This window comes from Carcharhinus amblyrhynchos, chromosome 6 (assembly GCF_965287045.1).
Source record: "Carcharhinus amblyrhynchos chromosome 6, sCarAmb.v2.hapA, whole genome shotgun sequence".
NCBI lineage: Eukaryota > Metazoa > Chordata > Chondrichthyes > Carcharhiniformes > Carcharhinidae > Carcharhinus > Carcharhinus amblyrhynchos.
In genome coordinates, this window is record NC_137329.1 from 75,532,759 (window position 1) to 75,557,431 (window position 24,673).

Genomic DNA, 24,673 nt, shown 5'->3' on the forward strand with positions numbered 1-24,673 from the left:
TTGAGGGCTTCATAGAACCATTTCAAGTCGTTCCTATCAGCATATCCCTGTGTTTCACCTGCCTTGGCACTCAGCCAGGCATCCTGAATTTTATGCAGTTTATTCTGGACTGTCCTGCAGGCACTGGTGTAAGCATTTTTCTTGGCAGCTGATGATGGGTCATTCTGACTGGCCCGATGAAGACGGTGCTTTTCAACAAGTAGAGCCTGTATCTCCGCATCATTTTCATCAAACGAGTCATGCTGCTTGCAGGTGGAGGGTCCAAGCATCTTCAGTGCAGATGTATGGACAGCATCCCTGAAGAATCCCAGTCATCCTCAGCGCTGCCTGTGAGGTGTAGGTCAGCAAGCTTGATTTCTAAGTCTTCGGCCAGTGCTGAAGCTATGCTGGGGCTCTTTAGCTTGGCCGCATTGATTCTTTTCATAACCTTGCTTCCTTGTGGTCACTTCTTGGGTCTGATGCGGAATTGGCTGTCAAGTTCTCAAGTGCTCTGTGGCCATGAAAGGTGCTATATAAATGTAACTCCTCCCTTTGTGTGGGTTCATGATTCACTTCAAAATTGAGCTGCTAGCAAAGTGCTGGCGGGAGCCAATCCTTGGAAAGGATTCCCTGAGCTGACCTGAGGCCTGGGATACTCATTTCCAATATTCTGTCTGTGTGATATTAATTTTCATACCTCAAGTTCACGCTGGGAAAAACAGACCATCAGGTGATTATCACATTATTGTTTGTGGGATCTTGCTGTGCTGAAATTGACTGGCGTATTTCCCTTCATTCTAATTGTGACTGTGCTTCGGAAACATGTTTCATGGCTGTGAACTACTTTTGAGATTTCTGGAAACCATAAAAGGCACTATATAAATGCAAATTTCTTTCTCCCTTCACAATTTTTTTAGTTTAGTTATTAATGTCACAAGGAGGCTTACATTAACATTGCAATGAAGTTACTGTGAAAATCCCCCAGTCGCCACACTCCAACGCCTGTTCGGGTGCACTGAAGGAGAATTTAGCCTGGCCAATGCATCTAACCAGCACGTCTTTCAGACTGAGGGAACCGGAGGAAACCCACGCAAACATGGGGAGAACTTGCAGACTCTGCACAGACAGTCACCCAAGCCAGGAATCGAGCCTGGATCCCTGGCACTGCGAGGCAGCAGTCCTTGCCACTGTGCCACCCAATTTAAAGTGATCATAGAGAAAGCTAGCTTGAATTTGTTAGGTCTCATTTTCCTTCTGTCCTGTGACAAGGAGTTGTGTGCTAACCGTGTGTTTGGATAAGTTGCCAGCTGAACGAATTGCAGGGTTGCCAAAGGTTCCACCATTGCACAGCACAGAGAACATGATTGCCCCATGTATTGACACCAGGATAAAGAATATTCCAGAAGTACACGTGCATTCCGTTTAGCAGCTCCCAGAATGGTGATTTCTAGTGTTGCAGCCTGTGACGGTGATTAATGACCTGCACAGGAACAAGAGCGACCATGTGATTTTATTCATTAATTTATTTTTTGCCTAGCTTGAAGCGGAAATCTATGCAGTGCTGTTTTTAACTGCTGAAAGTGCAGTCAGCTAGTTTTATGCAGAATGTTGGATTGGTTTCTGCACTGTGATGGATGATGTCCTCCATAACATACAAGAGTAATTTTAAAACATGCCCGCCTGCTGGACGCTCTGATAATTCTGATCATCATACAAAATCAGCACTTTCTCTGATGACAGGGAAGGAATACTCGAATACTGTGGAGTGCGTCCCATAGGAAGCACACCTGGTAGATCGCTGCCGACACAACATTGCCCCTTTAATCTGGTTCCCTCTGATTCCTGCTTGAATCAAAACTGTCCTTCCTGTTTGAATCTAGGTCGTAAGTAACAGATGGCTATTTGAATGTGAAGGCTTCACATCCAAGTGCTGATCTTCAAATGATGCCCATTCCAGCTGGAATTACTGTTTTTTGAAAATTCATCTGTGGGGGTTCGCTGGCTGATTAGCATTTATTGCCCATTCCTTGTTGCTCAAGGGCAATTGAGAGTCAACCATGTTGCTGTGGCTCTGAAGTCACAGGTAAGCCAGACAAAATAAGAACAGCGGATTTCCTTCTCTAAAGGACATTAGTGAACCAGATGGGTTTTTCCGACAATTGACAATGGTTTCATGGTCACCAGTAGATTCTTAATTCCAGATAAATTTTTTAATTGAATTGAAACTCCACCATCTGCTGTTAGGATTCAAACTCAGGTCCCCAGAACATTAGCTGAGTTTCTGGATTAATGTCTAATGATAATATCACTCAGTTATTGCCTCTTCCTCAGTCAGGTTCTGGAATGCTGTGTGACTTTTGCTTCCGGGCCTGAGGAATATCAAGGCCTGCATGTAGCACAGTGCCTGTCAACTCGGTTAAAGTAGGCCAGAAATGGGAGCAGGAATTTCTGTCCATCTCTCTCCTATAAATATAGCTGGTGGGTGCAGACTGCTTGCAGTAATTAGACTGACAAGGGAACCATTTTATCATTTTAAATAATGCACAGAAGTTGTGCAGATTGTTGATTGTGGGTGCGGTGTATGAGGGGCTGGGGGTTGTCGGGTGGAGGAAAGCCACAGAAACAGGGGTTAGGCCATTTAGTCCCCTGATCTTGTTCCAGTATTCAATGAGAACTGTGTCTTAGCTCATTATTACGGGATATGAACCTCTGTCACATCATAACTTTGGTCGACAATAATCCATTTTACATTTTGAAAATAAATATTGGAACAGTATCAACTGCGTTTGCAAATGAGAGTTTTAATCTTCTACTGCCCTTTGCTTTTGGGAAATGTTTTCTAACTTCACTTGAAAAACCTGACACTAACTTTCCAGCTTTGTCAATTCGTTCCAAACTCTCCAACTGCCAACCTGTAGAAATAATTTCTCTGTCTTATTCCCCTTAATGTTGTGAAAGCTTCTAGGGATTATAATCCTAGCTTGTGTAATTTCGCCTTATCATTTTACCCTTGCAGTGCTGCTAAATCTGTCTCTCCAAGTCTTTAGGTATGGTGCTCAGATCTCTTCACTGTACTCTAGGAATGGTTTCATAGAATCCCTACTCTGCACAAAGAGGCCATTCAGCCCTTCAAGCCTGCACCAACAACAATTCCTCAATTGTTACTATCCCTGTAACCCCATATGTTTACCCTACTAATCCCCCTGACACTAAGGGGCAATTTAGCATGGCCAATCAACCTAACCCGCACATCTTTGGACTGTGGGAGGAAACCAGAGCACCTGGAGGAAACCCATGCAGACACGGGGAGGATGTGCAAACGTCACACAGACAGTGACCCGAGGCTGAAATTGAATCAGGGTTCCTTTCACTGTGAGGTAGCAGTGCTGAGCAATGTGCCACCATGCCGTCAGGGTTTTGTATGACTGAAGCACAAATTTCTATCACCTCCTGGTTTAGTCCTTTGGTTATAAAAGCTGAATTTCATTTGCCTTCTTGATTCTTGATACCTGTCCATTGCATTTTACTAACTTATACACAAGGATCCCTGGATCTTATTTTGTGTCCCTGTTTGTAGATTTTCACCATTTAGAAAGTAGTCTTGTAAACCTTTTTAAGATCGCAAGTGGATGACTCACTCATGTCACGCTTTTACCCATCTATTTAATCTGTTAATGTCTCTCCCTAATTTTATGTTTCCATCTACAGTACTTACAATGTGGCCTATTATAAGAACTAGGAATTAGGAGTAGGCCACCTGGCCCCTCGAGCCTGCTTCACCATTCAATAAGATCATGGCTGATCTTTTTGTGGACTCAGCTCCACTCACCCACCCGCTCACCATAATCTTCAATTGCTTTACTATTCAAAAATTTATCTATCCTTGCCTTAAAAACGTTTGATGAGGTAACCTCAACTGCTTCACTGGGCAGGGAATTCCACAGATTCACAACCCTTTGTGTGAAGAAGTTCCTCCTCAACTCAGTCCTAAATCTGCTTCCCCTTATTTTGAGGCTATGCCCCTAGTTCTAGTTTCACCTGCCAGTGGAAACAACTTCCCTGCTTCTGTCTTATCTATTCCTTTCATAATCTTACATGTTTCTATCAGATCTCCACTCATTCTTCTGAATTCCAGTGAGTATAGTCCCAGTCTACTCAATCTTTCCTCATAAGGCAACCCTCTCAACTCCAGAATCAACCGAGTGAATCTCCTCTGCACCCCCTCCAGTGCCAGTATGTCCTTTCTCAAGTAAGGAGACCAAAACTGTACACAGTACTCCAGGTGTGGCCTCACCAGCACCTTACACAGCTGCAACATAATATCGCTGTTCTTAAACTCCATCCCTCCAGCAATGAAGGACAAAATTCCATTTGCCTTCTTAATTACCTGCTGCACCTACAAACCAACTCCTTGAGATTCCTGCACAAGGACCCCCAGGTCCCCCTGCACAGCATAATGCTGCAAATTTTTACCATTTAAATAATAGTCCATTTTGCCATTATTCCTATCAAAATGGATGACTTCACATTTACCAACATTGTATTCCATCTGCCAGACCCTCGCCCACTCATTTGGACTGTAAATGTCCCTTTGTAGACTTTCAGCGTCCTCTCCACTCTTTGCTTTTCCACTCATCTTAGTGTCATCTGCGAATTTTGACACACTATACTTGGTCCCCAACTCCAAATCATCTATGTAAATCGTAAACAATTGTGGTTCCAACACTGATCTCTGAGGCATACCACAGTCACTGATCGCCAACCAGAAAGAACACCCATTTACCCTACTGTTTGCTTTCTGCAAAATCATAAGGCGAAATTACGCAAAATCGCATTGTTTAATTCATAAATTAATATGGAGAATACTGAGGCCCTAAAACAGATCCTTGTGCACCATGAGTCATATCCTGTCTATCATGATTTCAGCACATTATCCCTGATCTCGGTCTCCTGCTGCTCAGCCAACTTCCCGTAACCAGGTCAATAATTTACCTTTCATTCCCTTGTGCTTCAAGTTTAGCTGAAAATCTCTTCTGAGGGACTTTATTGAATGTCTTTCAGACAGATAAATAACATCCACAGACATTCCCTGAATACTAATTTCATCACCTCTTCAAATAAAAAACGTTCCATTCAGGTTGTCAGATGTCATCTCCTTTAGAAATCCATGCTGGCTCTCTAGCTGAAAATTCATACAGAATATCTATTAATTCACAGTAAAGAAGCCATTCAATGCAGAGCAATGATTTGTTTTATGTGATGTTTTGCAAAGCAGTAACCACTAGAACATCAGCAATACTCTCTGGGATTTAGAATGAGGGGAGATCAAATTGAGGTATACAAGATGATAAAAGGTATGGATAAGGTAGACATGGAGTGGATGTTTCCGCTGGTGGGGCATTCTAGGACAAGAGGTCAAGGTCTGGGACGTTTGCTATTTGTAATATATATATGATTTGGGGGAAAATGTAACTGGTTTGATTAGTAAGTTTGCGGACGACACAAAGTTGGTCGATTTGTGGATAACGATGAGGACCATCAGAGGATACAGCAGGATATAGATCAGTTGGAGGCTTGGGCGGAGAGATGATAGATGGAGTTTAATCCAGACAAATGTGAGATAATGCATTTTGGAAGGTCTAATACAGACAGGAAATATACAGCAAATGGCAGAATCCTTAAGAGTACGGCGAGGCAAAAGAATCTGGGTGTACAAGTACACAGGTCACTGAAAGTGGCAATGCAAGTGGAGAAGGTAGTCAAAAAGGCATTTGGCATACTTGCCTTCATCAGCCGGGTCATTGAGTTTAAAAATTGGCAAGTCATGTTGCAGCTTTATAGAACCTTAGTTAGGACACACTTGGAATATAGTGTTCAATTCTGGTTGCCACACTACCAGAAGGATGTGGAGGCTTTGGAGAGGGTACAGAAAAGATTTACCAGGATGTTGCCTGGTATGGAGGGCATTAGCTATGAGGAGAGATTGGAGAAACTTGGTTTGTTCTCACTGGAACGATGGAGGTTGAAGGGTGACCTGATAGAAGTCTACAAGATTGTAAGAGGCATGGACAGAGTGGATAGTCAGAAGCTTTTTCCCAAAGTGGAAGCGTCAATTACCAGGGGACGTGGGTTTAAGATGCGAGGGGCAAGGTTTAAAGGAGATATACGAGGCAGATTTTTTACATAGAGACAAGTAGATGCCTGGAACTTGTTGCTGGGGGAGGTAGTGGAAGCAGATAAGGTAGAGACTTTTAAGGGGTATCTTGACAAATACACGAATAGGATGGGAATAGAGAGATACAGTCCACAGAAGGATAGGGGGGTTTTAATTAAGTTGGGTAGCATGGTTGGCACAGGTTTGGAGGGTCGAAGGGCCTGTTCCTGTGCTGTAATTTTCTTAGCTCTTAGGATGCGGGATAGCAAATTTAAAACAGAGTTGAGAAGAAACGAATTCTCCCGAAGGGTTGTGAATCTGTGGAATTCACTACCCCAAAGTGCGGTGGATACTGGGACAGTGAGTAAGTTTAAAGAGGAGTTAGACAGATTTTTAATTGGTAATGGATTGAAGGGTTATGGGGAGAAGGCAGGAAAATGGGGATGAGGAGCATATCAGCCATGATCGAATGGCAGAGCGGTCTCAATGGACTGAATGGCCTTATTCTGCTCCTACGTCTTATGAACTAATGGACATGGGCTCTCTGAGTAGAACACCCACCCCTGATGGGTTTTCCTACAGGGTAGGTAGCTTGCTATCAGCCACCTGTGATATCTTCTGGTCCTGCCAAATCCATGGCAATTTACATTCTTGTCTCTGCCACCATTGGGGAACCTACAGTGGGGACTGACCAGAAGATCCTGCCAGTAGTAAGGGCGGGAGAATTCCACCCTGCAGTGTTTCACATAGTCCACCTTCAGATATTTTGCCCCTTGGTGTTTTTTTTATTAATCGCAATATAAAACACCTACAGAATTAGGCAAATGTAATAGAAACTTCTTGAAGGTGATGAGGTTGGTCCATGGGATGCTGGGCTATAAATAGGTGTGTCTTATAGATGAGACTGAAATGATTTATTTCAAGAGAATGGCTTCAACTTTTGCTGGAGCTCATAGGCCCTGGTCATGGCTGAACCTGTCTTGTGTGACTGAGTGTGTGAAAGATATTGAATCACAGAAGGCATCACACTTGACATCCCCAAATTCCCCAAAACATGTTCACCGTCTGAAAGACACAGGTATGTTGTTTGTCCGCTAGCTTTGAATAAGTATAGCTCCAACAGCACTGAAAAAACTAGAAAGCATCCAGGAAACTCTGGTTGCTTGCTTGATGCCCTATCGAGCACCCTCAATATTGAGTCCCACCACTACTGACCCATTGACCCATAGGATGGCATGGTGGCACAGTGATTAGCACTGCTGCCTCACAATGCCAGGGACCTGGGTTTGATTCCTGGTTTAAGTCTCTTGGCTGTGTGGAGTCTGCATGTTCTCCCAGTCTCTGCATGGGTTTCCTCTGGGTGCTCCGATTTCTTCCCACAGCCCGAAAGACATGTTGGTTAGGTGCGTTGACCATGCTAAATTCTCCCTCTGTGTACCCGACAGGTGCTGGAGTGTCGCAGCTAGGGGATTTTTGCAGTGACTTCATTGCAGCGTTAATATAAGCCTACTTGTGACACTAATAAACAAACTTAAAAACATGGGCAACTGTGTGTGCCTAATGAGAGATCCACTGCTACCATTCCCCAAGGGAACTTTAACATCTTCAAGACCTGAGAACTCTAGCAGACAGGAGGTCAAGAACAGCAGAGGAATGGCATCAGCAGCATCAGCGAGTTGCTCTCTATGCCTACCTGACCTCTCACCCCCCCCACCTCCCCCAACAATGTGTGCCTTCATTGTAACTGGGTTTGCAGCAGATCACTTGGACTGCAGTGTGGCTGTGACGCAGCACATCGTAAAGGGCATTTATGTGTGGCAAGAACAGATGCCAGCCTTGCCATTGCACACATCCCAGAGCCCATTCAGTGGGGTGAGTATAGGGAGTTAAAGTGCTTATTTGCCCTGGTGGCTTAGATTGTCATTCATTTGTTTTCTGCACTGCAGAGTGGTCCTATAGAGATGTGGCAGTGACCACACTGGTGACCTCAGGCAGTTGTGGTGAGATAGGTGGGCCGCCTCCTCCCAGGCTATGGAGTCCCAGGGAGGCATCACTGAAGTGTGATGCCAGCTGCACTGCGGACGACATGTCTGTCTTAGAGTCCTCGCGTGATGCTTGAATGATTTCTGCGTGCCTTTTAAGAACATAAGAACGTAAGAAATAGGAGCAGGAGTAGGCCATCCACCCCTTTGAGCCTGCCCCACCGTTCAATAAGATCATGGCTGATCTGAAGTGGATCAGTTCCACTTTCCCGCTCTCTCTCCATAACCCTTAATTCCCTTGTCTGTCAAAAACCTACCTACCCGTGACTTAAATATATTTAGCGAGGCAGCCTCCACCACTTCAACGGGCAGAGAATTCCAGAGATTCACCACCCTTTGAGTGAAGAAGTTCCTCCTCAACTCCGATCTAAACTGCCCCCCCTTATCTTGAGGCTGTGCCCTGTAGTCCTGCTATCCTTTTTAAGTGGGAAGAATCTCTCTACCTCTACCCCTATCCATCCCTTTCATTATCTTATACGTCTCTATAAGATCCCCCCTCATCCTTCTAAACTCCAACGAGTACAGACCCAGTCTATTTAGTCTCCCTTCATAGCTAACTCCCTCATCTCCGGTATCAGCCTAGTAAACCTCCTCTGCACTCCCTCCAAGACCAAAATATCCTTGTGCAGGTGCGGCGACCAAAACTGCACACAGTACTCCAGCTGCGGCCTCACCAGTATCCTGTACAGTTGCAGCAAGACCTCCCTACTTTTATATTCTATCCCCCTCACTATAAAGGCCAGCATCCCATTTGCCTTCTTGATTACCTGCTGCACCTGCAGACTGGGTTTTAGCGACTCATGCACAAGGACCCCGAGGTCTCTCTGCACCGTAGCATGCTGCAGCTTTTCACCCTTTAAATAGTAATCCCTCCTACTATTATTTCTGCCAAAGTGGATAACCTCACACTTGCTAACATTATACTCCATCTGCCAGGTCCTCGTCCACTCGCTCAGCCTATCCAGATCTCTCTGCAGACTTTCCACACCCTCCGCGTAATTTGCTTTTCCACTCATCTTCGTGTCATCAGCAAATTTCGTCACCCTACACTCAGCCCCCTCCTCCAGATCATCTATATAAATGGTAAACAGTTGAGGCTCCAGCACCGATTCCTGCGGCACTCCACTAGTCACCAACCGCCAATCAGAATAGTACCCATTGATACCAACTCTCTGCCTCCTATTAGACCGCCAATCCTCTATCCACGCTAACACCTTACCCCCAACTCCGTGCACCCTAACCTTCTGAAGCAACCTTTTGTGAGGCACCTTATCAAACGCCTTTTGAAAATCTAGAAACACCACATCCACCGGTTCCCCTCTGTCTACCGCACTCGTCACAGCCTCATAGAAATCCAATAAATTTGTTAAACACAACTTCCCCTTAACGAATGCATGCTGCGTCTGCTCTATCAAACCATTCCTTTCTAGGTGCCTCGCTATTTCTCTTTTTTTAAATGTGACGCCCAGATGTGATGGTAAGTTGTGCTACTTACTGCCTATCCCACCTTATGATTCAGCATCAAATCCATGGCTGCATAATTAATGGGCTCGACATGGCGTGATCGGCCATTTTTCCCGCCATTCTGTGCAGTGTGAGTGCCTCCCACTTCCTGCTCCCTAACTCAGGACTTAGGCCCTGGGTGGTAAATCTGGGCCACAGTCTTCAAGTCAGTTATTTCTGTGGTGAGACGCTTTGTCAAGTACTTGAAAGTTGCTGTCACATCTGATAACGCTCCAGCAAAATGATCTTGTTCACCTCCCAGGTGGATAGTGCTTGTAAAGTACCCTGCTTGGATTATTGCACAAATCCTGTATGAGTGTGAAACTGGAGCTTTCTATGTTGTTGTAGGGGTTGCATTCCTGTGACAAGGCAGAAGGCAAACATGACATTTGCTGTGGCTTGTGTCTGGCAGAACCACTCTAGGAGATAAAAAGTGACTGCTTCAGAGTTAAAATCAACCACACTGTGTGGAATGGAGCTTAAGAGAAATGGGAGGGAGCACTCTCGAGAATCGCTGATCAAAGCAGAACAAAAAAAGCTTGCATTTCTATAGTGACTTTCATGACCTAGGAACGCTCCATTACGCCTTCCAGCCATTGGAATACTTTTTGAAGTTTAGTCACCATTGTAATGAAGGAAATGCAGCAGCCAATTTGCACACAACGAAGTCCCACAAATAACCAAAAAGCTCTGACCTAATTTGTGGCTGGGATTCTCCAGGGCTGCTGCGGTGAATGGAGTTTTGGCTGGAATGTCAAATTCTCCGTTCTCACCCGCAGCGGGACGGGAACTGACGTGATTGGAAAATCCTGCCTCGTGTATCTCGGGCATTGGCTAAATGATCGATATTGATCGGGCATTAATAATATTGGTATTGATGTCAAGAACTGTTAGCGATAAGAAACTGTTCGCTAACTGTTCTTATGTGATGAAAAAAGCGGTGGTCAAGAAACTGTTATTCGGAAAAGTTCTTTAAAACCTGAAAAGATGGTGAAGGGTGCATCACCAGTCCAAGTTGTTGTTAAACAAAGAATATTCCAATGAGAAGCTTTAAATGCCTCGTTATTAATCACTTAGCCCCTTTTAAAGCCTTACTCACAGACATCACAAAATTGAATCTTGATAATCCAATGAATTTGGTTAAATACGCCCCTGTCAATGGAGACTGAAATGATTATGCAACTGATTAATGTTTGTCTGCTATACTATGAGGAATACAAAAGGCATGATATATTAAGTTGATTTGGCCACTATTGAATGCATTAACTTGATCTTAATGGGTTCCAGCTGTTAAGGGAGTGCCAAATTGTGAAGAAATTCTGGGCAATTCACTCAGTATGGAATAGGTTGGGATTGTTCTCCCTAGAAAGACGGAGGCTGAGGGGCAACCTGATAGAAACTTACAAAATTATGAGGGGCATAGATAAGGTGAACAGTTGGAAGCTTTCTCCCAGGGCAGAAATGATAATCATCAGGGGGCACAAGTTCAGGGTAAGTGGGGAAAGATTCAATGGAGATGTGTTGGGGGGGGGGGGGGGGGGGGAGTTTTTTACATAGAGGGTGTTGGGGGCCTGCAATACATTACCAAGTGAGGTAGTTGAGGCAGATATGTTAGCGACATTTAAGATTTATATGAATAGACACATGAATAGCTGGGGAGTAGAGGGATACAGGTCGAAGTAGGACATAGGCTTATTGGACTGAAGGGCCTGTTCCTGTGCTGCACTATTCTTTGTTCTTTGATTATCATGTGTCCTGGCTGCCAGGTTCCTTAGACAGGATATAAGCAATAAATTGACCAATACCCTGCGTTCTTACTAAAAATATTTCAATAATGCAAATACCTATGATTATCAAAACACTGGCAAAACCAGTATGAACAATACAGCTTGATGATGCTGATTGAACACATGGCACATTAGATCTCAATGGGAATCTTGTAAAAGTCTAAAAGGGCATTTTGAAACAGTTCATAGGGACTCTGTCCAGGGGGTGGCATCATCTGTGACCACTGACAGAGCTGACAATGCAGGGAATAACCTATCCCTGGGACACAGGTTCTCAATACATGTACAGTGGGGTGTAGGAAAGGGGCACCTTCTTTTGTAACTCACTGCTCAGCCAGATGTTGGTCAACACGTCAGAAATGACATATTTTCTGCTGGGTGTCTGATCAATGCTCCAGATGTGAACAGAGACTAAAAGAGATCAGCTGGGCTGCGTATGACAAAGATCTGAGAGTGTCATTCAGGGACTGTGTAACCCTTTAGTTTCCTGTTTCATTTAACGTGTTACATTTCACCATATTACAAATAATATGTGAAATGCCACTGAACCATCCCTGGATGACTGCACCTGACATATAGGGTTTGATACTGATTGCCAGAGGTTAGGAACATAATTTTCTGATCATCTTGAGATCAGCACCAATATGGGCTGGTTGGACTGAATGGCCTGTTTGTGTTACGCTGACTGTTTTTCTACCTCATGGGAACCACGCTTTTTTACGTCTGAGGTCTTCAGAAAGAGTATTCCAAACTTCCGTCACCCTCTATAAATAAGGGGCAGCATGGTGACACTGTGGTTAGCACTGCTGCCTCACAGTGCCAGGGACCCTGGTTCAGTTCTGGCCTTGGGTCACTGTCTGTGTGGAGTTTACACATTCTCCCCCTCTGTGTGGGTTTCCTCTGGGTGCTCCAGTTTCCTCCCACAGTCCAAAGATGTGTCAAGGGATTAGCGGGGTAAATAAGTGGGGTTACCGGAATAGGATCTGGCTGGGATTGTAGTTGGTGCAGACTCAATGGGCCGAATGGCCTCCTTTTGCACTATAGGGATTTTATGATTAAGTAGACCATGCCTCTAGTTTTTAGGTTGTTGTTTTCTGGACTCTATTGGCTCGCTCCATCTACTTTATCTATTTCTCGTGATATCTTGAAAACTTTAATCAAATCACTCCTTGCTGTTCTAAATTCTAAAGAATATGACTAAAGTTTGTCTAATCCCTCCGCACAATTTAATACTTGGAGTTAAGCAACATTCTGATAAATTGTCATTTCAAGCCTGTACTTGTGGCAACTTGGTCCTGATCGTTATAAAGGTTCTACAGAAATTAGTTTCACCGCCTGTTGGCCACAGTTTTCTGAAAATGAGTATCTGTGAAATAATGGAGTCCCTGACAGCTTAATATTCATGCTGAGATGTACCTTGGAAACGTGTGCTTCAAAAACAGCACAAGGCTATTGCGGAAGGCTAGTACTAACTTGAATCAGGGCAAAACAAAAAGTGAGAATATTTATTTCACTCGTCAGCTGTAGTGAATGAACTGATTGTGGTCAGTGAGGACTGACTTTAACCCAGGAGGCAAGAAGTGGCGATTTTATTGTGGAGAGACAAAGAGGATTTCAAATTCCAGATCCAGTATTCCATTATTCCACAGATACTCATTTTGAGAAAACTGTGGCCAAGAGGCGATGAAACTAATTTCTGTGGAGCCTTTTTAATGATTGGGATGAAGTTGTCACAAGAGAAGTACAGGCTTGAAATGACAATTTACCAGAATGTTGCCTGACTCCAAGTGTTGAATTGTGCAGAGGGATTAGACAAACTGTATTCATATTCTTTACAGTCTTACTGGACATCAACTCAGCTCTCAAAAGCACCGAGTCTCAGCACATCAGAACCAGTCTAAACCAAGAGCTTGCTTGGAACTGTAACCCTCAACAACTGATCAGTGAGTAATGTTGGTAAGCCGAGTGCTAAAGGCCACAAGCAGGAAGAGGGTGAAATTGGTATTGGGCATCAGCACATTGTGAGCGACAGTGAACTTAAGCCCTTGCCCAGTTTTGTTTAAAGTTTATTTATTAGTGTCACAAGTAGACTCATATTAACACTGCAATGAAATTACTGTGAAAATCCCCAAGTCCCACCCATGCAGACATGGGGAGAATGTGCAAACTCCACACAGACAGTGCCCAAGGCAGAAATTGAACCTGGGTCCCTGGTGTTATGAGGCAGCAGGTCTAACCGCTGTGCCACCATGGCACAATTTTGTTCCCTGTTAGAAAATTGGACAGAAAATAAAACGAGCCACCGATTTACTACTGCCCTTTTCTCACTCAAGGCTAACTTTACCCCAAAAAACATAGGTGAAAGGTTGTTGTGCCTTCTGTTGCCTTGGCCCTAAGCTCTGGAATTTGCTCACTAACCTTATCCACCTCCCTTTCTCCCTTTAATATGCTTCTTAAAACCTTCCTCTTTGACCATAACTTTTATTAACTACCTTAATATCTCCTGATGTGGCTCTTTGTCAAAATTTGCTTTATAACATTCCAAGTGGGAATGTTTGATTCCATGAGAGGTGCCATAGAAATATAAGTTATTTTGTGATGGAGGTTTTTGTGTACAAATGTTTGAGTTTTTCTTACATTACCTGCCACTTGAGCAGAGCTGTCAACCAACTTAAAAGTAAAAAGGTTATTGTCTTGTGTGAAAGAAGGAACAAATTCATTTTGTACAAAGGCACAAGAGTGTTAAGACTGCAATAGTGTGCAACATCATTTGGAGGCTGGCACTGCTCTTGTGATAAATTGGGCTTGACAAGAGAAACGTTTCCCCTGAAATGAGTTTCACTGCAATTACAGAGCTTGCATGTTGGCCACAGTTTTCTCCGAATGATTGGTGAGTTAGGGCATTCTGATAACAGTGGAATAATGGAGTTCCTGATAGGTCATGGTCAGCTGTACTTTGGCAACATCAGGTTCCACTGGAGTAAAACTGAAAGACATTACAGGTGCGGCTTTGAATCAAGATGAAAGCAAAACGGAGTGTGTTACTTCACCAGTCGACTGTGGTGAATGAGCCAATGGCGGCCAGCAAGGGCTGATTTTAACTGTGGAGGGCAGTGGACACCAAATTGTAATGTGAGGAGGCAAAAGGGAAAGATACATTTTGCAAAGTTGAATTGTTGTGCACAAATCAGGATAGCTGGAACAGTTTAATAAAATGTATTTTCTTTAAAAAAGAATTCTATTCATTTGACATGCCTTGCCTGTAGCTATCCATCCATCCAGGAGTGTCCTTTTAGCTCCTCTCCCACATACCATATCAACACCGGTTGCTTAGCAAGATGCAAATGAATGCACATTCTACATTTCTCAGGTCCCAGATATACCTCAGCCCGATCAGGTATCAACTTGGCTCCCAAAGACCAAAAACAGGCGCCAAATTCCAAGTCAGTTTGGTTGCTCCCGCGCTAAATCTTTCATCCTCAAGTGGATGGTTTTGGCCACAGCCCGCCAAACTCTGTGTGCATTGAACAGGCTGCTGATGTATTACTTTCATGGCCTGAGCATGCTAAACTTTGCCCTGGGAAGCCCTTGGCTCTGACAACACCAACGGCCTCGGTCAATAACCCATCAATCAGACAAACTGTTCAATGCACAGCATTGCGTTCCTGCTTTGAGCTCTTTGTATGGAGGCATTGTTCTGGGCACAGGGTTATTTATTGTCGCATATTGGAAAAGGACAGAAAACACATGGAAACTGCTGATAGCAAAAGTGCACCCCCTCTGCCCGAAAGAGAGTCAGAAAATATTGTGTGGGTTGTCTTGAATCACCAACACCTTTTATAAAAAGGAAGCAAGATACCAGTTTAATTGCCTGCAATTAAGCATTACTTTCTTTGATGTTGGTGGCTTGGCAGGATGGTCAGTGTTTAACTTGTTGACAGGCAACCGTCTGCAAGAAAATGCCTCTTTGATAACAGCGACAGGTTGTCGAGGAAATGGCTGTAGATTTTAAAGCCAGTCACTATTGTGAGCTGCTGGTGTGCTTAAATCCCTCTTGTTTTGCTGGCTGCCTTCTTGCTTGTCAACCGGCTACTTTTTACTGTGGGCGTTTCAGTTTGTTATTGAAATGTTGAGGCGACGGTTTGAAGGGCTTAAGTAGCTTACTGAGTCGCCACAAGTCTGAATGACCATTGCAGCCCCAGCAGGAGGCTTGCAAGCTGACCTGGGCTGGGGAAGAAAGAAATGGAGCCTTTTAAAGGTTTAATGGATCCTTTACAGTGGTGAAGCAATAGGCAGAAATAATTCTGATTAGTTTTGGTCAATCAGATTAGGCAAGCAGAATTAACTCAATTCTGTGCGCTATCCACCAAAAGATTTGAAATTCAACAACAAAATCAATTAAATGTGAACTGTCCTAACACCTATAAAAGAGTAAAACCAGCCCACGGCGCTTTTCGCCATTTCAAAATGTTTCAAATGTCTTTGGAGCCAGTGAAATGTTTTTGTATGGTATTCGCTGTCCTAATGGGAGCTACAGTCAAGGGAGCAGTGCAGTAGAATTACTTACTTACATTCACTGAGTATTTTCGTGCCACAGTTCTGCTTCAAGGGAATGAAATGTCTCGGGTATCCTTATTGGCAGATATGAGGAAATAATCCATTAGTGAATCTTTTCATCTCACCGTTTAACTTTCTGTGAAATGAGAGGAGCATTTTGTATTTGGAAAAAAGAAAATCTTGTAATATTATTTCATGGTTGAGAGTGTCAAATATCACATTGCTGACCTCTGTGGAAACCAACGGCTAACATTGCTGGACTTATATGTGACATCTCCGGTGTGCAGGCATCTCCACTGAAAACAGGTCGAGACCTCCAATTTTGAAGCGTTCATTCCAAGGGATTTGCAGTTTGCGTTTGTATAGTGCTGTTAACATAGTCAACCCTTCCTATTACACCCTTTGTGACAGGAAACATGCAGAAATTAGGGAAGAAGACCAAAAGCTTTCTCAAAGGGCTGGGTTTGAAGGAGTGAGTTGAAAGAGGAGAGAGGGAAAGGGGTTAAGAGATTTAGGGAAGTGATTCTGAGCTTAGGGCCAAGGCAATTAAAACCATGATAGCTTGCAGGATGGGGGGGGAAACGATTAAAATCGCATTTCTCAAGAAGCCAAAATTGGAGGAGCAACAAAGTTTTGGGGGATTGCAGGCCTGGGGAAGATCATAGAAATGGGGAGGGGTGAGGCCATGGAGGAATTTGAAAACAAGGTCAAGAATTATATGATTGAGGTGTTGCAGGACTGAGAGCCTATGAAGGTGCGATGGCCCAGTGGTTAGCATTGCTGCCTCAAAGCACCAAGGACCTGAGTTCAATTCCCAGCTTGGGTCACTCTGTGTGGAGTCTGCACATTCTCCCTGTGCCTGGCTGGGTTTCTTCCCACAGTCTGAGGGACGTGCTGGTTAGGTGCATTGGCCATGCTAAATTCGCCCTCAGTGTACTCAGATGTCGGAGTGTGGTGACTTGAGGATTTTCACAGTAACTTCATCGCTGTGAAATGTAAGCCGATTTAAGACACTAATAAACAAACTTTAAAAGGTAAGTGTGCACAGGCTTAATAGGTGAACAGGACTTGGTGCAAGTGAGGACATGGATGGCAGAATTTTGGATGAATTTGCATCTAAGGCAGGGCCAGCCATCAGGTGGTAAGGTTGCCAATCTTCCAGGGTTGCCCTAGATGCTCCAGGAATTTAGAACAAACAACAAAGAAAAGTACATCACAAGAACAGGCCCTTTGACCCTCGAAACCCGTGTTAATCATGATGTCCTAACTAATTTAAAAAAAACCTTCACCCCTTACTCGGAGTGTACCTCTCTATTTCCTCCCGACTCAGGTACCCATCCAGGTGCCTCTTAAATGTTACTAATATTCCTGCTTCCACCACCTCTTCTGGCAGCGCATTCCAGCACCCGCCACTCTCTGCTTGAAAAACTTACCCCACATACGTCCCTTAAACTTTCCCCTCTCACCTTGAACCTGTGCCCCCTTGCAGATTTAGGATGTTGATGGAAACAAATATCCTGGAAAAACATAGGACATTCGATTAAAAATGGTTTCTCCTTTCAGTTTTGTTTACAGAAGGATTGAAGGTGGAGGTTAGATGTGTGGGGTTGGGAGGGGTGTTTGACCAGAAGGGGTAATTGGAAATGCATGCTCATGTGACAAAACTAGCAGGATTATGTCCAATTAGAGTTGACAATATTTAAATGGAGGTTGGAGTGCTTCTTCCATAAAGAAAACAGCTGTTGGGTGGGGTGGTGATGGGATCTTAACAGTGAACAAAGTGACAAACTTTCAGCATCAGTTTGGATGTATTTGGTGCAGTGTTACTTCATCTACCAGAACTCCTGGGATCGACAGCCTTAGCATGGACTGTATTATTAATGGCTTATCAAATAACTGAGAAATTTGTTCATCAAATATACTTGTTAAAATGCATTGGAATAACAAAGATACTATCTGAAAGAAGCCTGTAATGTATCATTATTGGTTCAAGGTAATGTAGAGTGAGTAATAAATAGAGATATCAGTAATCAGTCACTAAGTGCACAGTCTACTTACAGCTTTTAGCAAGACAGCCAAATATGCACCATGGCGCAAAATTAAATTCCCAATTAAATGCTTTTGCTTTGCTTCTGCAGCCAACAAAAGGATTTCTGAATCCTTTCCGCATTGACTTTAGAGAAAGTACTTGGGCTATGGGATTAGCTAAGTAACTACTCTAAAGAGCTACCACAGGCATGATGGGCTGAACGGACTTCTGCAGCTGAGGTCTTTTCTCCTTTCGCAGTGGGAGCCACCCTATAGGGTTGAGCTTTCTGTGCATCCATATCAGACATCATTGTCCTCAGGAAGTTCACTCTTTTTCTTCTAATTTGTAAAATAATCCACAAGGTTAAATTGGACAGCAGCTCCAGTTCCGTTCTGCTGACTTGGGAGTCCCACCAATGCAGGATCACATAATCTATAGTGCAGAAGGAGGCCATTTGGCCTAATAAGTCTGCAGCGAAAATAATCCCACCCAATTCCTATCCCCATTACCCCTCATATTTACCCTCCTAGTCCCCCTGACATTAAGGGGCAATTTAGCATGGTGAATCTACCTAACCCACACATTTTTGGACAGTGGAAGGAAATCGGAGCGCCTGGAGGAAACCCACGCAGACACGGGAAGAATGTGCAAACTCCACAAAGACAGTGACCTGAGGCCAGAATTGAACCTGGATCCCTGGCACTGTGAGGCAGCAGTGTTAAAGTCTAAGTCAACATGCAGCGATGATTGATTTGTTAACTGTGCATGATAGAGAGCTTTTTTGACCCTCAGTAGCTTGCAGACTCCTGTACAATTTAGAGTGCTTCAGATGATTGAGTTCAAAGTGTTGGCTCTTAACTTGTATTGCTATGACTTTAACATGATAGTTAATGGGATTATAAATCGAAATTCAAGTGAATGGTAAAGAATTCCTTGCCATTGATTTAGAAAGAGCATTGTCTTCGCTGTAGACCTATTACAGCAAATATTTGAGTTTGGAAATAAGAACTTGGGGGAAAAAACAAACCATAATTACAAAACACTTCCCAATTTGAACTTTATTTCTCCAATTCACTGTCTTTAATTCTGCCAAGCAATGTGTTTTGTGCACTGAGGGGCCAGTTGGCAAGTTGCTTGCTGTAAAGAGAATAAGGGTTCAACATATCACCATTTAATGAGTTCCAAGTCCCCATCCTCCAACAAACTCTTTGGCTGTTGTTCAACTGAATGCCCTATTACAGCAGTTTCAAGTTGATGCAGTTTTTTCCGGACCTGAGAATGATTTAACTCCCGGTCGTTGGCTAAGGGTTTTTGAGCAATCCACACTGTACAATGTGATATCCACAGATTACATATAAAGGACTCTTTGAACAGCAGTTCCCGTAGGGAATAAGTTTGTGCGCTGAGCTCTCAATTCAATTATTGAGCAGGCATGGTTTCAAAGATATCAGACGTAATGGGGGACATTGACTACCACCATTTATATTGTTAATGTAGCCAAGTTGGAATGGTGCAGACAAAACATGGGCTAATCAACTTTTCTCCATCATTTTCAAGGTGCCCCAATGATTCAGTTGGCGAGCTTCTGCATGCCCATAATCCAGCCAGTGGATCTTCATCAGGAACCTGCAGTGTAATGTATGATCACATGTTTGCTGTTTTTTGCTAAATGTATCTGAAACTGTCGGGTGTAGCAGAGTTAGCCATCCTTCTCTTGTCCCAACCAGCACTCTTTTTGCTCAGAACTTGAGCCTGCAGTTGACGTGGTTTCAGCTGTCATTAAACCCAATTTAGCGTACTTGTAGCAGAATAGATGAGGGGAAAGCAGGGACGACAACTGTTCTTGCTGTGAGTTTGCCCCGCGACTTAAGTGTGCATCTGCTCATCCTGTGCCGACATGGTGTACTCAAGAAGACGGCAATTAAAGTCACATTTGGGCAGATGGATCCAATTAATTTCAGCCATTCTGCTGCTAATGAATGCCCAGCCCAGAGCTGGCGTCAACAGGCTGGAGAACTTGGCATGCCGAGTCAGGGGGTGGTTGGTGGCGGGGGGGGGGGCGGGGGTGAGGGGGAGGTGGTGGGGGAGATGGTGTTCAGCCAATTGGCTGTTGCTGTCAATATGGAGGGGGTCGGGGGGGAGACTGGTTAGGTGATTATGAATAACTTGATTGACCACTCACCTGCTTGGCTATGAATGAGTGCAATGATTAGCCACTGAGTGGCTGCAGACGTTTCCTACTCCTGGGTTTGTGCTGTAAACGCTGAGGGTTCTAGGCTTAATTTCTGTGTTAATTTAGCTATTGTCAGCAGAAAATCAGCAAACCTCCGGGCTACAGAGAAGAGAAAACATCCACCAGCGTCTCAGCTCCAAGGATGCTGGGCAGAACTCATTGTCTAAAGATTTGCCACTCATTTCAGGGGGGAGGGGTGGGGGGAGGGGTGGTATGTGATTCCAGAGGAAGCATCACCCAGCAAAAAGGGGGAGAAAGCCCATTCAAGACTCTTTGGAATTAAAACAGAAAATGCTGAATAAACTCAGCAAGTCCGGCAGCATCTGTGGAGAAGCAAACACAATTAACATTCTGAGTCCATATTACCCTTCTACAGAATTAAAAATGAATAAAAATGTGATGAATTATGAAGAGGAGTGTGGGGCAGTGTGGAAAATCAGTAATAGGTTGGAATTAAGGAGAGATTAACTAAGATGGCATGGACATGAGACGAGGCTGCTAATGGTATAATTAGGGACTGAAAAGTGTTAATAGTGGCAAAAGTAGGATAGCAGGATGTGTTCATAGGAAAACAAAGGTTAGTGCTCAATGAGAGCAAAAATGGACGACAAGTTCACTCGGGGCCATGTGGGGGAGGGGTGGGAGCCTGAGGGACTGAATAACAGCAAAAGGGGTTGGTGGGAGCCAGGGGTGAGGGGGCTGTCAACAAAGTTCACCATCTAATGTTGTTGAACTCAGTGTTGAGCCCAGAAGACTGTAATGTGCCGAATCAGAAGATGAGGGGTTGTTCTTCCAGTTTGTGTTGGGCATCACTAGAGCATTGCACCAGGTGGGCATGAGAGCAGGATGTTGAGTTTTTTGCAATTGTTACTGGTAGCCAAACAAGACCTAGTCGAATTTTGGATATATTGTCACTGAGAGGAACGTTGAGTACTGATCTGATTGAGGTAATCAGAATGATGAAAGGATTTCATCAGGTAGACAAAGAGGAATCATTTCCTGTGGTGGGCAGACAGAAAGAGCATGGCCAGAATTTTATCACCTCCTCCGCCATGGGAATCGGAACAGGCAAGGGGTGGAACATGGAAAGATCCTTTGACATTGGGCGGGATTTGACAGTTCCAGGAGGAGCGAGGCTGTAAAATCCCAGCCCAAAAATTCTGAAAATTGGAGTTCATCTAGGAGTGAAATCAAGAAGCACTTTCTCTCACAAAGGCTAATGGAAAACTTGGAAATTTTTTCCCCTAATAGGTATGGCTGCTGGAACCATTGGAGCCTTCAGAACTGAAGCTGGTAGATTTTCATTAGGTTTCATTTGACGGACATGGAGCGAGGGTGGGTACGTGGAGCTGAGGGAGAGAACAACCATAATCTCACTGAAGGGCAGAGTAGACTTGGGATGAATGGCTGACTTATGAGTGTAGCACTTAACGACATGGGGGAAATGCTGGAAACGTTTCACGATTGTACGTTTGATCTTGCGTTGTCTTTAATCTCACTTGGCCATTGCCAAGGTACTGTCAACAGATCCTGCTCAACAGTATCAGGGCATTTTTCTGGGCGGGTATCCTGATGAGGCTGAGGTGCTGACTCTTTATCATGAGCTGGCTGCCAGGTGCATCCTAGAATATAATTATAGTTAATTAGTTGCACTATAGTAAGTAACAATTTGCATGCAATCTTGACAGTAAGGTTAAAAAAGCAGAGTGCCACCTCCTCCAAGATGGTTGCTGGCTTTAAGCCAGTAGCAATGATCATGTGTATTTGTGAAAAGTGGTTTTAGTTGCAGATAAATGTGCTAACAAACCTGTAAGCGATTCCCAGTAAATGAGCCAATCATAGAAATGTATGGGCCCATGTTTCCGTCTTCATTTTCTGACTCTTTTTAGACTAAGAAAGCTATTGGTTCACCGTATCAAAGTTGACATCAGATTCTGAGTAAGTTCACATGTTGAAGCTTCTATTGTTGGTTAGATGCTGCTGCTGTTAACTGGAACATTTTTGGCATCTGGACAGAATCCAGGACAGGTTTTGTGCCAACCTTTCAAAGTTCACCAATTTCAGGAGGTCACCATCTAATTGTGAATTTTTTTCCATTTCCCGCACTATCTTTGGGGACTGTAGGAGTTGATTGAGCTTTAGCAGTAAGCAGTGACAACAACGTTACCTAGAAGCTATTTCCTGAAGGACCTGAACTGTCACTAAAGGGAGGATCATCCTTTTAGTCTGAGTTGAATTTAAACACAGTTGCATGGCTGAAAGGAACAATATTCACCCACTCCATGGGCATGGCAATAACACAACATCCATGTTTGGCCCATTGAGGCTGAGATTGTAATGTGCTTATAGTAATGAAGCACCCCAGAAGTTGTTTTCACAATCGCTGGAGCAAGTTATGAAAATGATTTAAATAAATCATGTAATTCTGCTGAACTAACACTCCAAAACAAAATGACAATGGGAACTGCCAGATTGTCTATAAACCCAGCTTTCTGTAGAGAGAGTGTAGCAAAGGTTCGCCAGACTGATTCTTGGGATGACAGGAAAATCTGATCCTGCTTTCCCCCTTTTAGCTATTTAGCCTCGTCACTGTCATTAGCCCCACAGTGTTTTCAGTAAGTGAGGGCTTGCCTCCCCTTTGCCTTCTTTCTGCCCTTAAACCTTCCACCCTCAGAGTCTGTCCAGAGGTATGGTACAGATTGTGCGCAGAAGTGGGAGGGGAGAAGAAGGTTTTTCTACACCACACTGTGGCCTGTTGGTCAGAGCTCTGAGGAGTGAGGCTAATCGCAAATGTGTTTCAAGCATACAGAGATGCATTTACCAGGTTCCATTTTAAGACTGAAGTGAGTGTGTCTTGCTCCAAATCAGAGAGTGTTGGCAGGTCTGTAATCGCACTGAGACGACACAGTCTTTGCAGCTAGAAGTTGATTTCGATGAGTAGTGGCAGCAGGAGAGAGAGTTTAAAGGAAGCAGATTATCTTCGGACATGGCATTGTGAGGGAGCTGGGGGGGGAGGGGCTGAGGGCACAAAGGTCGCCAGCAGTATGGTGTGTCAATGGGATATACAATGCATCGACTTGAAAATGATGCGGGGAAATGTTTTAACTGTTCCCCCATTGTCCAGTGAAAGCTGACCTTAATCGCACTGTGGAGACTGGGAGGTCCAAGTCAAACTGATTGGGCCACCAACTGCTGTGCTTTTTTGCTTGCCTTTTGAAGTGGATCTGTGCTGGGTGGATCCAGTGAATTCCGATAGCCCTTGCTCGAGTTCCTGCGTTAACACGTTTACAGCGTATTGAGAGGTAATTACTAGCCGGTTTTGGTTTTCCTACAGCTGATATGTAACATTCTCTTCCCAGCCAAATATCATGGGGTAGGGCTGTGCAGTGCTACTGCATGAGAGGATGCTTGAGAGAGATTTGTCAAGAGTTTGAAGGGAGCCACAGTGATTGCCATTTTTGTTAACCCTTTACCAAAGGTGCTGATCCTCAACAGAGTCACACTTACCACAGATGCACCTTCTCCACATGCTTATATCCATGTGTGAGCCAAAAGGTTATATTTCAGTAGCCAGTTTGCTCGTGGACATCGTGACAACCTGAGCCGGATAGCCATAATTTCCAGGCCAGAGTAGGAGTGACCACTGAATAAGGAGAAGGGATGACATTTTTATTTTGTAAAAAGTCTGACAACACCAGGTTTTAGTCAGACTTTTTACTGTGTTTACGCCAGTCCAACGCCGGCATACCCACATAATTTTTATTTTGCCCATTCAACCCAACAGAACTAGAATGAACTTCCATCACTATAACCCTGGCTAAGGTTACCCTCCTTACACAGCAGGGATGGAGTCACATCTGAATGACTTAGTATCATAGTGAAAGGTGCCTGAACTCACTACTGGTGAAGAGTTGAGGTCTTTGAGCCCTGGGTACATAAAGCTTTTAAGGGGGTCCTCTCTTTAAGCAGTGAGGAACACGACTGTGAATCTCTTTATCAAGTTGTCTCAAGTAAGTAACAGGACACAGTGTGTTTTTTTGTGTTAAATTAAGAGTGTTTGTTGACATGTGAATGCTGACGTGGCCCCTTTTAATTGTGAGATTTGCCCAGATGTGCCTTTTATCTTGAAGAGGTGAAGTGAGTGGTGCGTAGGTGGCTGCTTTCTATAGAATCCTCAATTCCTGTTTCATCTTGGGGAGAAGTTAATGCACAAAAACAGTCTCCTGATTGGAAATAATTGGCAATGAAAACATGCCAGATATCTTTGGTGGAAGCTGTTAATCCACAATATAAAGTACCATCAAATGTTTCCTCGTTTCCTCATTTCCTTCTTGAGACTTTGTTCAGTCACATTGAAAACATATTTAAATTGAAGGAGTATAGTACACT

General features: G+C 43.9%; 1 protein-coding gene across 30 annotated transcripts in view; it reads left to right on the plus strand.

The window, feature by feature from the left end:
- nrcama (neuronal cell adhesion molecule a) overlaps positions 1–24,673 on the plus strand; it is a 379,563-nt gene that overhangs the window by 110,688 nt on the left and 244,202 nt on the right. For 27 of the 30 annotated variants that reach the window (XM_080190688.1, XM_080190703.1, XM_080190698.1 and 24 more), the window contains exon 2: positions 19,609–19,689. The exons of 2 other annotated variants lie outside the window; for them this stretch is intronic. The gene's annotated coding sequence lies outside the window, so the exon portion shown is untranslated. Of the gene's footprint in view, positions 1–19,608; positions 19,690–21,549; positions 21,624–24,673 lie in introns of those variants that run through there. One more of the 30 variants, XM_080190693.1, reaches the window with a different exon arrangement.